Source organism: Heloderma suspectum, chromosome 1 (genome assembly GCF_057233095.1).
Source record: "Heloderma suspectum isolate Gila_16-S chromosome 1, 16-S_ref, whole genome shotgun sequence".
Lineage (NCBI taxonomy): Eukaryota > Metazoa > Chordata > Lepidosauria > Squamata > Helodermatidae > Heloderma > Heloderma suspectum.
The window spans coordinates 119,366,544-119,384,238 of record NC_139458.1 but is presented as its reverse complement, the minus strand read 5'-3'; the positions used below and the strand labels follow the sequence as shown (position 1 = coordinate 119,384,238).

Genomic DNA, 17,695 nt, shown 5'->3' with positions numbered 1-17,695 from the left:
CTAACCTGGGGTGAGTGTTCCTGAAAGGGTCCTGAGGTTCAAGATCCCGCTGCTCCGAAATCACAACACTGCCGCTTTCCCCCCTTTCCCTTCCGCCCTCCAAGTGGCGTCTATTTTAAAACGTAGTGACAGATCAGCGTTGTATTTTAAGATCACCCGCTGCTTGCGAACACATGGCACTCGAGAGATACTGTACGTAAGAGTGATACGAACACAGGCAGACGAGCGAGAGAAAGCCGTGGGGAGAGGGGAGGGAGGAAGAGAGAAATAAAGCCCTTAAATCAATATTTGGGAGCAGAAACCTGCTGTCATTCCTCCGAAGGGGGTTCGCCTTCACCCGCAGAAATAGTAAGGATGGGGGAACAAGGAGTTTCGCTAGTGCCTTTAAGTCCTCCGTTAACTTTGAGGTGGGTAAACTTGTCGAGAAGTTCGCCGCTAGTGTGCTTATATATCTGTGGAGCAGATCTTTAAGAAAGGAGAGAGAGAGGTATTGGACCGCTAGGTGGTAATGGCGCATTTGACCACAGAGGGGCAGTATATCGAGGATTTGCTGTTCCGGTGGCGCCTTATCTCTCTGCAGGCAGAGGCTGGGATAAAGTTATACCGAAAACTTTAAAATTGATATCACACCCTAATTTGTGTTCCATAGGGAGGGGGAGAAAAAGAGAGAGAGAGCGAGAGCCCAACAACACACAGGGCTCTGCTTACACCATGAGAAGGGGAGCTCTTGGCTGCATTGTGGGCTCGCCCAACGTTCAGCTGGGGATTTCTTGCTGTGTCTTAGCTCTTGCCGGAGGTCATGCAAATCGACCTTAAAAGAATGCATAAGCCATAAATTAAAATAAACCCCGTAGCCACGGGTTGATCCATAAGTAGATAATACCTAAACCTGGACAAAACGGCTTCCTTTGCGAGCGGGAAGAAAAGAATAGTGCCTAAAGTAAACGCAAAGTAAGTTCCCAGGAAGTTTTTTTTGCATTAAATGTTGTTGTTTTCTGTTACTATTTCGTGCAACTCTAATCGCGAGGAAACTGCCTTGATGAACAATTTAAAACGGACTGGCAGAAATGTGAGTGAGACAAGGGGCTTTGGTTTGTCCTTTTCCCTATTAATTGCTGTTTCCTGTTTGTGATTTTGAAGACGGGTCTCTTTTAAATGGCGCATACATGAGATGTGTTGATGTGAAGACCTTTTAACCTTTTCATATTTTGTTTAAGTCTGGGTTGTCTCTCCAGGACTGCGTGTCCCTTCGCTAGACACTCTTGTTGTTTTGTGTCTGATCACCTGACGCGTTTTGCTTTATGTAGCATTTTTGAACTATCGCCCTACAAAGATTCTTAAAATCATATGGCGGGAGGACGATTAGAAGGGACTTGGAGCTCTCTCCTTGATCTAGTGGTAAAACAGAGGTGGCTGTATGAGACAGATGCATGTGTGCACGCATCCGTGGGACTGTACACGCCGGCATGGCTGTACATACACACGACACACTTGCTGCTTGCACGTGAATACTTTCACCAGCTTTCTGTTGCTGCCAGCTCAGCAGTCTTTCCGCTTTCCTTTGCCTTCCTGAGCCGCCTTGCAGTCCGGGTTCCTCGTGTCTGCGCGCGCTTGGGGAGGAGAGCAGGGCCTCGGGGTCAATCCGAGGCACAGATCATATTGATTTGATTGCTGCCGCCGCCCCCGTTTTGCGCAGGGTTCATTTCCCCGGTGTTTAAGGACGGCGAGAAGAGAGTGCAAGTGGCAAATGTGAAAAGGCAATTGAGCGTTGTTATGTCTGGGTGTCAGGGAGACCTCGCCGGGGCTTGGGAGCCTGAGGACAGGAGATTAGCGGAGTCCTCCAGGGTGTTTCCCCAAAAACGCAGACAGGGAAACTTTCCGAGATAAACAGGGTCTCTTCGCCTGTTGTTATGTAGATAAGGAAGATGGGTTGGATGTAGGTTTCTTTTAAATCGGCGTAGCGTGGGCAACTGTGAACCTAATTTTAATTTGAATGGCGGAGGAGAAAAGAGAAAGATTTTTTAAAATTATTTTCATATTTTAATGACGATCTGATTGAAAACGATGGACATGCCGCTCCGAACAGCGAACACTTTACCTTTTGAAAAATCCTGTAGTGATGTAAAGAGAATTTGGGGGATGGGGAAGAGGGAGAAACAGCGTTGAGACTTCAATTAGATTGTACTTCTAGTGAAGCCCCCCTGTGCCCACCCATTGCATTAAACCGTCTTGACACTAAGCAATTAAAAAAAAAAGACACCAAGTTTCTCATACAATGCGAACCTTTGTTATCTGAAAGTTTTGGAAGCCTTCTACAAAATGACGTCCTTAGGACGCTTTGTGTTTGCACCCGATTTCTATATGTACGACATCTCCCTTTTATAATTAGTAACCATATCTAGAAGTTAATCTTATTTAAAAATACATTTGACGGGAAGGAGAGAAGGATCGATTTTATTTTTAGGGAGTTAGATAGCTGAAAGAAAATAATTAATTGACTTGGATTACGTTTGCAGCTTGAAGTAGCTTGACACCTGGCAGAGAACTCCTTAAGCGTTTTCTTTAAACTCTGCCTCCTTCTCCTTAACTGCATTTCTTATAATACATTCTTGTGTTAAGTGAGAAAGGCTGTTTGTAAAACAATCCCCTGGCTAGTCCCAGTGTTGGGTGAAGCTGATCTTCTAATGGCATTTTGTTTTGAACAGTTGCTGTAGTTGAAGTTCCCTCATAAGGTAAGGTGGCACTGGCTCTGAAAGGAGGTCCAAATGCCACATTTATAATTAGACTGCCAATTCAGCACATTGTATCCATTGCTATACAGGGATATACTGCTGTGTCTGGCCTCTCTCAATAGCCTGTATTCAGAATTAGCCAATTCAACTACTTCAACTTTGGAATCAAATTTAGAATAGGCAATGAGGGAAGGGAAAGAAAGAAAACAATAACTCTTCCTCTCTCTCCTCAGCTGGCTATTAAAAGCCAAAGAATATAAGGAAAGCCATCCGTACAGTGTAGCTGGAATCCATACATCAAATGCAAGTTTGACAAGAGGCTCTTTTTCTTTTCTTTTTAAAAAGTACTTTGGGGAGGAAAGCCCGCAGTGTGGTGGCACGAAAAAGATCCCCTGGCCTTTACAGGGCGCTGTGTGTGTGACACACACACACACACACACACACACACGGGATGGCCAGAGGAGATGACAATTACACCTGCCCTTATATCTGAACACAAAGCCCTGGAGAAACCTGGCAGGAAAAGTCTGAAGCCCCTCTTGAAGACATCAGACGGAACTTTTGCGAGAAGTAGCACCCTGCCGGCCGGCCTGAGTTCTGAACTGCGGGAAGCCGCCGCCGCCGCCACCGCCTCAGCTTAGGGGCAGTTTGACACCCTTCCGCAGAGCGCGAGGGAATAGGATGCTGGGGCGGGAGAAGGTCATTTGCATTCGCGGGCCCTTCCCTCCAATCAATGGCCTCCCCATTCCCGGGGAAGGAAGGCTCTGCGCTTTAGGGTTAGCCGGCGATCCTCGCGCACGCGGCGCGCGGGAGGGCGCGGGCGCGCCGGCCGAGCTTCTCCCAGCTAAGCTCCTGCTACGCGGGAGTGGAAGCAACTGGTGCACTGCAGCGGGAGGAGGGATATGTGATGGCGGTTAAGTGCGCGGGCGGCGGCAGGGTCCGCTGGGAGACCGGGGTGGTGAGTCGGCCCGGGGCTGGAGGGTGTTGGTGGCTTTTCTGCGAAGTTTTCCCACAGATGCTGCGGCAGCGGCAGCAAGCGTGGGGGAGGGGCGGCAGCGTCGGGCCAGCGGCCCGTCTCGCAACGCGCCGAGCCCCGGCGACGGGACCGGTGTTGGGGGCGCCGTTCCCGGCTGAGGCTGGCCGCGCTCCTTCTTTCATGCTCGCTCTCCCTTCTCCAGGCAGGCTTGGCTGCAGCGTTTGTTCGGGTGTTTCCTCTCTCTCGCACCCCTCCATTCCCTTTGGCTTGTAATAGTGCCACAAGTTTACACTGCATTCGCCCCAGTGACCTGAATAGGACTACTCTGGGATAATATGAGTTGTGAGTGCTGGCCTCGCCAAGGTGGCTCATATAAACAAGTCCCTCACATTCCTTTCAGGGTGTTACAGTACACATAGGTATGTGCAGAGCTGTGTCTACACCCCCCCCCCCAATACCACCAGCTGAGTCCACACACATCTCAGGAATGTGTCAGTGATATACACAATTGTATTTTGGGAGTGTATTCTGTCTCTGTAATAATGTATGCCTATGTAATTGCAATTTTGATAAGTGATTTATGTCTGTAAGTGGCTTTGGGTAACTTTTGAGAAAAGCAGTGTAGAAATACTTCTCTTAAAATTAATTCTACATATTACCTCAGTCCCATCCCCCTCTTACCTAAACGCACACAGGAAGCTGTGGCGTGTGTGTATAATTTTATGCGATCCTTTAATGTGGGTGTACATTTTGGACACATACATGTGAGTACAGTGTCAAGAGCCTGTGACATGTTAGGTAAAAGGAATAGATATTGCCATAGGATGTCAATGATGTGGCCAGCTTTAAAGTTTGAATGACTTCAGGTTCAAAGAATAAGGATTCTGTTGTAGAGATACAGCCTGGTCCTTGCATGTTTATCAGGATTCATTCTTATGCCCAAACACAGTTGCCTTAAAGTATGTGCATATATTCTAATCCAGATTTTTTGGTGTGAATTTGGTGTTCCATATACTCACTCTTAAAATAAGAGCAAGGTTTTTAAAAAAGCACCCAGAATTGCATGGTGTGAAGATAATTGCAGCACTTCATGCTGAGCTATTCACCCTAGGCAAAAAGTAGATTTTTTCTTGCTTTTTTTTAAAGTTCAGACTTGTGTATCTCCTAAAGTAGTTCATTTCTGATGTTTTGACCAGGTCTGTTTTAATGAGGGGTCAATGGCAAACAGTTCAGGCTGACCTGTTCCTGGAAAGAAAGAAAGAAAGAAAGAAAGAGAAAGAAAGAAAGAAATCAATGAATGTGTTTTACATCTTTGCATTGGAAAACCTAGCAAAGAGATGGAGAGCATCTTTGCTAGAAAAGTAAATGTTTTGTTTCTGCTGGAGATTGAAAAGTTTCTCCAGTCATAACCTTACTATGTCTGTCAAGTGCTTTAATCAGCCGTGGGAATATCCTTTTTAGAAACCATATCCATAAATGTTTTATTGTTGGCCTTGTACTTCTAAAATGTGTATGGGCCCAAATTGTAAGGTGGCAGGTTCTTAATTTATGTAATGCATCTTATGTGAAACAAAACTGCATATAGATAAGCAGTGATACCATGTTTAATACTTTTTCACTATCTGTGTAAGACATTCATAGTGAGGTTAAACCACATTTGTGTACTGCACTTCACAGGTAGTAAAATGCAGTTTGTTTACGTATATGTGTGAAACCAGTGCTTCAGAGTCAATTCTGTGTACAGCTATTTTTCATGTTTCCTAATAGCAGTATTGTACATTCCTTATTTGCAGTAAATTCCAATTAGCGGGATTTCCTACCATATTAATATGCTTAGGATCAGGGTACTAACATGACAATAGAGTTTAAGCTGTCAGAATGGCAGTGGAATGCTGAGATGCTTTTTACAATACAAATAACAATTTGGGTGTAGTTTATTGCAGGATTGGCACACTCAAAAATAAATCTTATAAATGGACATCTCTTCAGTCAATCTTAAATGTATCTCTTCCCCTCCACGTTTTCTCTTAATGACAGCAGGTACTTGCAACCAAATCGCAAGTGAAAATTTATTGACCATATTTTAAATAAATATTAACATCTTTATTTGTTTTCCTATGGTTCTCTTTTCTCTGGACCTGTATAAACTAATACAAAGGAATCATTATAAAAAAAACAAGGTTTGTTTGGCTGTTTTTAAACTAGAACCCTATTTATTAACTTGAAAATTTGTATAACATCTAACATACCCTATCCTAAACGTATTAGACAAAAGTGATGCAATATCTATCAGTACTTCATTTAGGACTGGAGTATAAAGCTGTTAACTCAAGCAACCGCGCAGCCCAATCCTATGCATGTTTTCTCAGAAGTAAGCCCCATTTTGATTGGCGCTTTAAACTGAAATCAATGTGACTTGAATGTCTATGCATTTTTTTGGGGACTGAGATGTCAAACTATGTGGAGATGACTTCAATATGCATGTTTACAAGAACAGAAATGCACCAATTTAAAAACTCATAAAACGATATTGCTGTTTTTCAAATATTTCTTATGATAATAGCAAATTATCTCTTTAATTATTATTTGTTAGATTTAATATTAGTCTGTTTTTGTCATTACCATCGAAGATATTGTGCCAATTTCTAGTTTGAAGTTACCTTGGAAAGTCATGAGCTATTTGGCATTTATGAAACTGCTACATATACCCATCGTATATTTCAGTATTCAGTGAAGTTTTAAATAATTCTCTTTCAATTAGTAGAACAGGAACCTGAAAAACTGATTTCTGTTAAACAAGCAAGAATCAGTACATACTGATTTTCCCCTCCCCCTTGCATACTTGACAATTCTTCTATCAGTTTTAGATTCACATGTATTTCTAAAGAAAGAGAACCATCTCTATTTAGAAGTACAAATTTAATTAGAAAATATAAAGCTAATTAGAGAAATTATTGGTTATTTGTAATACAGATGGATGATACAAAGTTTCTGAAGTCAAGGAAAACATTCCACCAAATTAATACATTTAAGGCTGCAATCCTGTGTACACATTTACCTGAGAGTAAGTCCCATTTAACACAATGGTCCTTACTCCTGAGCAGGCATGCATAGGATACCCCTACAAAAGTACAGTTAAGTACTAGACATTATGAAGTACAGATAATCCTTAGCCAGATGATTTACAGGTGTATCAATATGTCCCAGGATTTATCATATATATAAGAATGTTGTAAGCAAAATTTGAAATATTGTTTGTTTGAGTATTTGGTAGAATTTGATAAACAGCAGTGCAAGAAGCATTATTGCAGGCTGTTTATATTTTTATAATGCTCGCCTGTATTGTTAGCATTCCAGCAGTCATTATTACTAATAGTTTTCTGTTGTGGTGTACAGATTAGACCTACTGAAACTATTTTTTTTAATGTAAATGCAATAATACAAAATGAAATTAGATACGGCAGTGTTTTGACAGTACTGCAAGAATTTCAGCTTCTGTATGTGTCATGAGGAAATATGAGAGAGATTTGGTGGTTGACTTTTGGTAATATAGTATTAAAAAACCCCACAGGTATAAATTTATACAAAGAGAATTTGCAAGTAAAGCTACCTGAAAACATTTAAGAACCTGTTTATGCAGTGGGAATGTAAGGTGTTACAACTAAAGCATCTTTTTCATAGATATATGTAGTAGTACTGGAATGTTTGCTGTTTGCCACTTCTATACAGGAGACGTATATAGTCCATTCTCTCTCCAGTACTCTGAGAGAAGACTGCAAAACTGCAACATCTCAGAAATGCTGTATTGATTTGATTCAACTGCAGGCCCTTCATATCATTGCTCAAAATATCTAACTTTACACCAATATTAGCCATTCTTTTTATAGTGACACTGTGCTTAGTAAAAAAAACTTCTAAGCACCAAGGTCAGGTGTTGAGATTGGATTCTAGTTTATTTTTTATGAATCAGATAAAGATTTCTGTGCATGAGACCTTAAGTGAAGATGAGAGAACAAGAACATTTCCATATCAAAGGCAGTATATCTCAGGCTGCATAGTAATTAAAATGTGGTGGTTTGGACTCTGAGCTACCTATCACTTAAGAAGAGCATTGTTGGGATCTTGTGCAGAATTCAGCCAGTTGAATCTTGCATACTTTTAGAATACACTTGCAGTTTTGCACAAACATTTATGCCAGTCCACACTTTTCTGTGGATAATTTGTATTTCATCCAAGCAGTTGAAAGCCAGAGCGCTCTCTCGCTCTCTCTCTCTCTCTCTCTTTTTTGAGCAACCCCCTCATTATGGCTTTTGTGCATCAACTATTTTTATTCTGGTTGTTTGTATTTCCTCTTACCAGAGTGATGGCTTGTTTATATTCAGATTCTCGTTATATTTCCTAAGATATCCCCCTTCCAATCCTTTCTGTATATTTCTCACATTTGTATTTTGTGATTAGAAAAAACATCTTTAATTTTAAGGTCAGAATGGAACTCTTCATAGCCTAATTGAAGAGTGCACAAAAGGTTACATGAGGCATTTAGACTAAATCCACTGCATGATCTGGAGAGTTTCTTTTAAAGATACATATAATGCACATTTACTAGTTCTGGCTAATCCTTACACAATGCAAAGGGAACTAATAAATTGCTCTGAAGAATGCTTTCTGCTCTAGACACACCATTTCACAACTGCATTTGGTTATTCATGTGGGAGTTCAATTTTTTGGGTTTCTTCTGTTTGAACAATTATTTCAAATAATGGTTTATTTTGGAAGAGTTATTTTTACTGACTTTATTGCCACCTCTGGCCTTAGCTTCCCCCCACCCCGACTATTTTAAGATAATAACCGAATTAAGAGAATGGTGCTTGAATAGAAAATAGTATTTTGGGTGAACTTTTAAAATGAAGTGATGAAAGATGAGTACAAAGATCATATAACATAATTCTTGTTTGCAGGAGTTGAGATGTTCATCTTCAGAGTCATGGCCAGATTCCAGCACAGATAGGATAGGATGTAGCTCCACATCCACATTCCCCTGCAGTTTCAGCTGGCTCACATAATCCTCTCTTCCTGTCCTAAATATATTTGAGTGGTATATCAGTGGATTATAGGAGGCATCTTGTTTTCCAGGTTTTCTCTTCCATTGATTTGGATGAAAATTATCACTGTGTGTAAAATACATAGGTAATATAACGTATGAGGATAATCTCTTTTCTTTGTGAATCAAAGGGCTTGCATTGAGTAGTGTTGACACCACATGCTGTATTCTCAGTTACCAGTAAGGTAAGGATGGATTCACACAACAGTGTCTTCTCTCACTATGAAGTGTCTTATTTCCCCAGTGACTTCTTAACCAGAACTGTGTGGAACAAGGTCATAATGCAAGATCAAACCTATAAGTTCATGTTGCAGATTAACACACACCTGACAAGTAGTCTGTTTTGAGGCTTGCTGAGCTTATGTTGTATGTATGTATGTCAAATCTTTCACCATGAAGCACTTGGTGACCCCTTTCTCCATGAAACACATGGTGGATGATTGTAAAAATGAACTTGTGATGAGAGTAAAACAGTTATTAGTCATGTGAATCCACCTTTAGCCTCAGTTAGTGTGTGCTGCTGCAGGCTGTGTAGCGCACAGAATAGTTTGGGGGGGCTTCTGGATAAAAGGTGTTAATGTACATAAGGGATTTTTTTATGGAACGAAATAGCTGTAAAAGGTTATGTAGATTCAGTTCCTTATTTTATGAGCTCTTTCAGAAGGCAAGGGTGGTCTTCTGGGGTACAGTAGATAAACTACATCTGGGTCTCCAAACTTGATTCTTGTTTATGTTATACCGAGGGACTGTCAGTTGCTATTATTTTAAAACAGTACAGATTGTCTTAGATGTTCCATAAATTCACCCCCTACTTTACTGTGTGATACAGTATTAAGTTTTCTTTAAAAAATAAAGTAAACATAGCTGTTTATTATGGATTTTTTTTAATTCCTTGCATGTCCTGAGTAGGCTATTATATGATTAATTTGTGATTTGATATTTAAATTTAGACTTAATTCTTAAGATGAATGTTTATGGCTACTTTTCACATCTTTGGAACACTAACAGAAAAGGGTATTTAGAAGCATTGGGTATCTAATTTCCACTTCACCAAGTATTAGAATGTCTCTCATTGACCTCTGCTGGGGTCCAATGGCAGTGTTTGCACTGATGCTTCCAAGGCGCCTCCCCCCCCCCCCAGTAGTACTTGCACTGCCTGAAAGCTAATCTTGGGAGTAATCTCCAATGCAGTGCAGGAAACTGCAGATTAGTAGAAAAAAATGGGAATACCCTGATGTGCAGACAGAATCGCTTGAATGCACCCAAGGCACTCTGGATCCTTGCCATGATCTTCAGTGTTGTTGAAGTAGCACTAGCAATATAGGTGTGGCATATGTTCTCTGGATAATACTAAATTCTTATAGTTTTAACCCACAAAAATAAATGGCCAGTGGAGAAAATGTGAACTGATTTTTTGCCAATCCTGTTGTATGACACATCCCTTTATGTGAAAATCTATACGAAGAGAAAGATCTAAGTAATCAGACTATGGCCCAGAATTTCCCAACTGTCACTTGCTTCTGTGCCTAACATGCATATAGTCTATATTTCCTATGAGAAAAGGAATGAGCCACAAGCTACAGCATCCCTTGGCACATAAAGTATTCGTGTATGCAGGCGTGCTACTTTATAATAAGGCATTTTTCTTATCTGTATTAGTGTAGTGCATAGGAGTAAAATTTCTATTTTTTTTAAACTTAGACTTGCTACTTTAAAATGTATTATTTGTTAAATAGATAAAAATATCTTATTGAATTTTTCAGTATACATACTTGGTAAAATCTTCATCCCATCCAAATCCATGCTATGCCTTTAAACACGATCCGTGTTTGTTTTCGACAAACAGTTATTTTACTAGTTTTGATCTTTCCGTTTCACTGTGAAGTAAGTATGTTGCCATTCCAATTTGAAACAGAACAAAAATGATTCTATATGCCCAGTTTGGAATTTACATGACTGAGGGGATGCCTTTTTAATTTTCTTGTTGTTGTTGTTCAGTCGTTCAGTCGTGTCCGACTCTTCGTGACCCCATGGACCTCACATAGCACGCCAGGCCTTCCTGTCCTGTGCTCTCTCCCGGAGTGTGCTCAAGTCCATATTCATTGCATCGGTGATGCTGTCTAGCCACCTCATCCTCTGCTGTCCCCATCTCCTTTTGCCTTCAATCTTTCCCAGCATCAGGGTCTTTTCCAGTGACTTTTCTCTTCGCATTAGGTGGCCAAAATATTTGAGCTTCAGCTTCAGTATCTGTCCTTCCAATGAGCAGTTCAAAATGAATGCTGCTGCTGCTACTTCTCTTCTTTGTCCACTCCCCAGAAAAGAATTAGAAGGAGAAGGTAGGGAGGGACAATGTTGCACATCTGTATCATCAAAGACAAAAGTTGCCATAGTTGCAGCCTTAAGCATGAAGTCACTAGTGTACTTCCTAATTACGGTAAAACCTGCTGCGCTTGTGTAGAATTGGGCTTCTGTGGATTGGTGCAGTAATTTTATATGAAGGTACACAATTTGTACTCAACATAATTTGTCTTTTCCAAACGATTGGTATACATTTGGACTGACTGTGATTAGCCTTTTTTTTTTTTTTTTTTTACCGTATTGCCTTTTCTCTCCCTTAAGAGATGGCAATATTGCAAGGGGGATTATGAAGAGAAAGTAAAGAGACTAACTATTCAGAGCAAAAGGTGTTACTAGTTAATGAGCTAGTGCAAAAAAATAGGGGAGAATGACAAAACATAGCATGTATTCTTCAGTACTCATTAGTGATGTTTGTTATGATTTAGGGCATACATTTCCAATGGAGATAAAATGCATCTTGCTCCAGATTGCTCTGCTCTTTCTCAGTCTCTTTGAATTCCAAGCCATGAAGTTTTTTAAAACATGCAGTGCAGTACTATGCATGTTTACTCAAACGAAGTCAAGGAAACTTACTCTCAGGTAAGTGTGCATAGGACTGCAGCCTTAAAGCATGTTGGATGAAATAGCAGTTTGTTGTCTTCGAGAACCTTGGTTCATTTAATGCTAAAGAAGTTATTGCAAACTTGTATTGGTGGGTAGAACCAGGGAAGCTATTAGGAGGCAGGAGAAAGGTTGCTTTTTGCTTCAGGCTAGGCAGCAGCAGCAGCATGCATCTGTAGCTAGAAAAAAATGAGAACTTGTGAAAAATGAGGGATGGGCATGTTCAAAAAGAAGAGAAAGAAGAAGAGCTGGGGGCTAATACCTATTCTCAAATGTGCCTGCACTCAGTCTTTGGCTGTATTCATCAAAGAGACAACAACAGCACTAATTGTTTCTGTAGGCATTATCAAGAATAATTAAAGCATTTTTTGCACTAGTCTTTCTATCTCTCAGTTAAGGCTGCAATCCTCTACATGCTTACCTAGTAAGTGCTATTGAGTTCTGTGGGACTTCTGAGTAGACATGTAAAGGATTGCTTTGTAAGTATATTGACAGGAACGCTGGTCAGTTGAGGCTGGTAAAGCTATCAGACTTAGATATAAATATGTGCACTTGTATACATAATGCATCTGTTTAAAGGCCATGCTAACCCCCTTTTTATTTTGCACCTATGGTGGTTGATGGAAAAGAAAATTGCTTGTCGTTGTTAGTGCTCTAGGCTATATGAATCTATTCTATTTTTTTTTTAACCTACTTTCATGGTGTCTAACATACCAGTTAAAACACACAAAATTCAATAAAAACTAGATATTAAAATAACTGAAAATACCCTGCTGTAATATCAGAGAACATTATCAGCTAATCAGATAAACACCTTCCCCAAAAGAGAGGTTTTAGCAGCCTTTCTAAACAAGTTAAGTGAATTGGTCAAGCTGGCCTCTCTGGACAGAAAGACAAAAAGCATAGGTAAAGGCGTGTTGGCCTTAAGAAAAATGCCAAAATCTATATTAGAGCAATACTGTTACAAAAGGTAGGGTTGTGTAACTTCTTGCTGAATGAAGAGATCTGGAAATCTTGAACACTTGTACATTTTTGGTGATTTTTGAGTTGGCTTAATAAAGTTATTGCTCTAATATGGATTTTGCAATTTCTCTAGATACAGATAAGTCATTCCATAAGTCTCACTTCTAAGACAATTACACCTTGAACAGCATTTTCCCAGAATATCTCAAAGCAGGGGACAAATGCATATTTGAAGCAGGGAATTTAGCTAGTAGGTAATGGTAGGATAGGCATAGAAAAGAAAGCCTCTTGACTTGTGGAATGAGAAGTAAGCAGCTTGGCATCATCGTGGTTGAGACTGCCCCAGAATAAAGGAAAAGAAAGGGGTGCAGAGGAATTTGCATGGCAGTGGGAAAGAAGGGGCAGATGAAAAAGTAACAACACAGAATTTGACTTGTGGGCATTCATGGGCATAGACTCATCTGGTCACGTTCTCTGTTCCCTTGTGGGTTGGTAATTTCAGTCTATACTGCATGGCAATGTTTCCTTTGAATTGCCCAAAGATGAACATAAAATTGATGTTCTTTGATTGTATTTTTTGGCTACATTATTTCTATGCCTGGGGTGGGGTGGGGTGTGTAGTTTATTTTGCCAGGACAAGACTGAGTTTCCTGCATCTTCGAAATCTTTGAGAACTGCCAGTGTTTGCAGATACAGAATGATTCTGAGGATGGGCAATTTTGTAACTGGTGTATTTTGCAGTGCTCATTTTAGAATGTAATGCATTTCTTATGAGCTCTTGTCCCACTTTAGATTCTGCTCACTATTTAGAATAAGGCCAAAAGTAGTTTTAAAGTCAGACTCAGCAACAAAATGTTGCAGTATAGGATGTTTCTGTTTAAGGTCCCAGCCACTCCATTCCTTTCCCCTTCACGCCATCAGTCAGCATTTCATGTCTAATGAGCATGCTTTGGCCTGCTATGGGGTCTTCCCTCCTCCATTTCCCATTCTATTGGGGGGGGGGTAGTGGTGTGATATACACACTTGGGACCAATCTCAGCTTCTGTTATTTGATCTTTCTACTGATGTTGATAGGTAGCTCTCTGTTCTGCGTCTGGGGAGATTTCAAATATCTTCTCTGTGTGAACCATGAGCTGACCTATCCAGACAAAGAGTTGGTTCTTTCTACATTTTTGTATATCTATACATCTCTTTCTCCCCTTCTAGCCACTCCATTCTATACATGGTTATCAGTTTCTTCCCCCTCTCACTCACTCAACATTCTGTGGTATTGAATTATTATGGGGTGCTTTGGCCCCCCTCCCTTTTACGGGTTTTTTTCTAGAAGTTTTTTTTTGCATATCTGCAAACCTCAAACCTGCTGATAGCTCTCTTTTGTATGTGGGTGAATGCAGTTTTGGGTCCAGCTCTAGGAAAACTGGAATCAGTATTCGTATAGATGATGATGATATTTACCATTCTGTTTGTGGAAGTGGCCTGTCTATTTTTCTTTCTTTCAGTCTAGTTTCATTGTCAACGAATTGACTATTTTAAATGTCACCTTACTCATCTCAACACAGGGCAGTTTCCTCGTCCAGGACAGTTTTTGGACTATCTCTTATGCCTGTGTATTTCTGGGTGTGTGTCAAGACTCTGAGCTTTAATGCCCAAGTTCCATTGCTAATTTTAAATGCATTACTTTGAATTCCTTTCCCATGGGAGGTCCAGTAGATGTATTTCTGTGTCTGTGGTGGTACCTTCACTGTGGAACAGAGTAGCTTATCAGGCATGGTCTGTTGGAATGTTTAAGAACTGGTGAAAATCTTTCTTTTCAATTGGGTATTTGGGAATAGTGAAGCTAGCTGCTGTTCTTATCCTGGACCAATACTGGGGTGCTGTTTGCAGGATTATGGTTTATTTTTATCTACTATTTATTTATTTATTTATTTATTACTGTTATATTCCATCATTCCTAAAAGTTTAAGACGATGAACAACAGCAACAAAAGAAAAAAAATACAAATACTATAAAAACACCATCATAAAAACAAAAAATAGCAGAAACCTGCAGATGAAAACAACAAGAAACAGGAGTTGTATGTGGCTTGTGTGGTGTCTTGTATTCTTACTGTTTTATATTTCCTTTTATATAAATTGTGCTCTATTTTATTCTGTAAGCCATATTAAGAGCCATTCAGACTGAATGACAGGGTAGAAATCTTAACATAAATAAGTACATAAATACTTGATATAATTTGGAGCTTTATTCTGAATGTACTCTTGCTCTGATTCATGCTGAACAGTTTCAGTGGTTTGCATTGCTCATGTCCATTAAGCTTTAAGCACATATTTAATCCACTTGCTAGTCTGTGATCATTTCTCCAAAGGTCTGAGTGTGCATTGATGGAAACGCCACTTTTTCTTTTACTTATTGGTTTACTCTACAGTTTTAATGACCAGTGTGCTAGGTATGTAAGGGTGTGCACACTTACTTGCAAGTAAGCACAACTAAACCTCCGCATAAATATGTACAGGATCGCTCTGCAAGCCTTTCTTGTTTTGTCAGCAGATCGTGAGTATGTTGCAGGAGATAATATGGCTCTGGCTGCATAGCTATTGCTTAAGTGTGCTGTTAAAATATGCTTGGAATGTAGATCATTGTGCCTTTATTGATAGAAAATGAGGTATGCCTGTGCAGGTATTGCTGGATGTAACTTGTCTGAGTAGGAAAGAGAATGGACAAGTGGTCAGAAACATAGGAAAATAAAGGTTTTATTTGTCATTCTGCTTCTTTGTTTTGGGACATACTGCTTCTCCCCCTTCTCCCCACAACTCTGGCTTCTTGTATTAATATTCTATGTTTGGGGTACATTTACAAAATCTTTTCAAAATGCAGTAGTTTGTACCCATGTCCAACATCACCGTACAGTACTTTATTACTGTAATAGTTGCAGGACCACATAAGGAATAAACTGTTACTGTTCCTCAACCTTATACCATGCTGGGAAGAATAGTGGTGGCTATCCCATATTCCCTTGCATTGAGTAAGTAAGCAGAGAGTTTGCTGCCTTTGAGAAGAACACTGTCCATCTTTTTCTGCCCAGGTGAAGAGATGTACAGCTAGGTCATAGACTTGCATCCAGTCTATGCCACCTCAGACTGCAGGTGGAGACTCATGTAACCGAATACTCCTCCATACAAAAATTCCCCTCCACAGTCCACATAGAAATTTGGCATGTTAGTAAGAAGGGTTGTAGCCCATCCTTGTCTCCAATATGCTAGCTTTCTATGTGCAGGGAGTTGCGGTGTTAGCATGTGTGTTTGTGTGTGTGTGATGGAGTGTTCAGTCACATGAGGTACCACTTGCAGTCCGAAGTGATGTTTAGGTTGATGATCTCAGTGAGAACTAAGCCCCATGTGCTCTATTCACACTTTTTCAAACCCATATTTAGGTTGATGATCTCAGTGAGAACTAAGCCCCACGTGCTCTATTCACACTTTTTCAAATGTCCTAGAGGACACAGCAATGAATTACTACTGGATCTTCCAGCAGTAATCTAACATCTGGTCGCTGCTGGCCATTTGCCAGCCCAACAGTGATAAGGGTATGCCCAGCAGTGAAGTGCCACAGTGTGAATGTACCCATGTATTGTAAGCTGGACCCTTAGGTTCTTATTTAGTCTTATTTGTTTTAGAGACTTCCATGCTGCCTTTCAAAATATAAAGTTTTCCCAAGGCGACTCATAGTAAGAAATTTTAAATAAAAATATTACAATAATAAACATCAGTATCTAAACATTAAAACCATAAATTGTTTAAGAATTTTTAAAAAAACAACTAATAACTAAAAGAGCCCCATAAAACAGATTAGTGCAAAACCTAACAGTGTCACAAAACCGCTAATTTTCCATGATGGAAGAAAGGTGGGATATAAATGTAATAAATAAATAAAAATAAATAATTCTAACTTTTTTTAAAAAGAGTAATGAATTAAACCAGTCCAACTTTCCCAATGGATTAAAATAAAATGTATTTATGGCCCACTTAAATGAAGAAAAGGACGGAGCCAAGCATCTCTGTCAAGGGAAGGAGTTCCAGAGATAGGGGGCCACCATTGAATAAGCCCTATCTTTTGTTCCTGCCAACCTGATGGTACCTACTGGTGGGTGTACAAGCAGGGCCTCTTATACATTTCTATGGTGCCTGGACGCATCATTACTTGTAGGCACTTCTATAAAGACTTGTAAGGAACCATGGATGTTTAATTAAACATAAATAAAAAGCACAGAGTGGCCTGAGTGATGTTTCCCCATCTACCAATATTGCCCCACCCACCATACGCGTAGTGGGAATCCCCAGTGCTTGATGGTTCCAGATGACAGAAGCATTTTATGGCTTTTAGAAGGGCCATAGATCAATGGTAGAGCACGTGCATGGAAAGGTCCGAGGTTCGGTCCCTGGCATCTCCGGGTAGGGCTGGGAATGAGTTCTCTCTAAAAATCTGGATGATCACTGCAAGTCATTGTAGACAATACTACAGTGGACTGACTACAATACTACATGGACTGACGGTCTGCCTTGATATAAGGCAGCTTCCTGTGTTTACTTCCATCCCACAAAAGATTCCTGAAACTATTCACAGATGAATTCTACGGATTTGGGATTACAAAAGCAGCTACCCAGTCTTCTTCTTTTCTCTCCTAATGATTTGTATGCTTAGGAACCTTTGGTTGGAAAAAGGGACAAAGGGAGAGGAAAGTACTAGTCCTCATGCAGCATTTTATTCTCAGATCAGGTAGCTACAGAAAGATGCCTTAAATCAGTGGTACTTTGAATGGCAGGGTCTGTTTGCACACAGGGTATGTTTAATGTCCATAAATGTTGGATTAGTCCACAAATGTGAAATACTTGGTTCTTAAATTTCAAGGTGAAAAAAACCAATATATTGCAAAACAAACACTTTTAAAACAAGAAGTGTTTGTCACAT

At 40.1% G+C, this 17,695-nt stretch overlaps 1 protein-coding gene across 13 annotated transcripts in view; it reads left to right on the top strand.

Annotated features, from left to right (window-relative positions):
- The first annotated feature begins 591 nt into the window (after positions 1-591).
- Positions 592-17,695, top strand: part of SOX6 (SRY-box transcription factor 6) — a 613,575-nt gene continuing 596,471 nt past the window's right edge. For 7 of the 13 annotated variants that reach the window (XM_084855008.1, XM_084855020.1, XM_084855003.1 and 4 more), the window contains exon 1: positions 593-951. The gene's annotated coding sequence lies outside the window, so the exon portion shown is untranslated. Of the gene's footprint in view, positions 952-17,695 lie in introns of all 13 variants that reach the window. The other 6 variants (XM_084855012.1, XM_084855004.1, XM_084855009.1 and 3 more) reach the window with 3 other exon arrangements.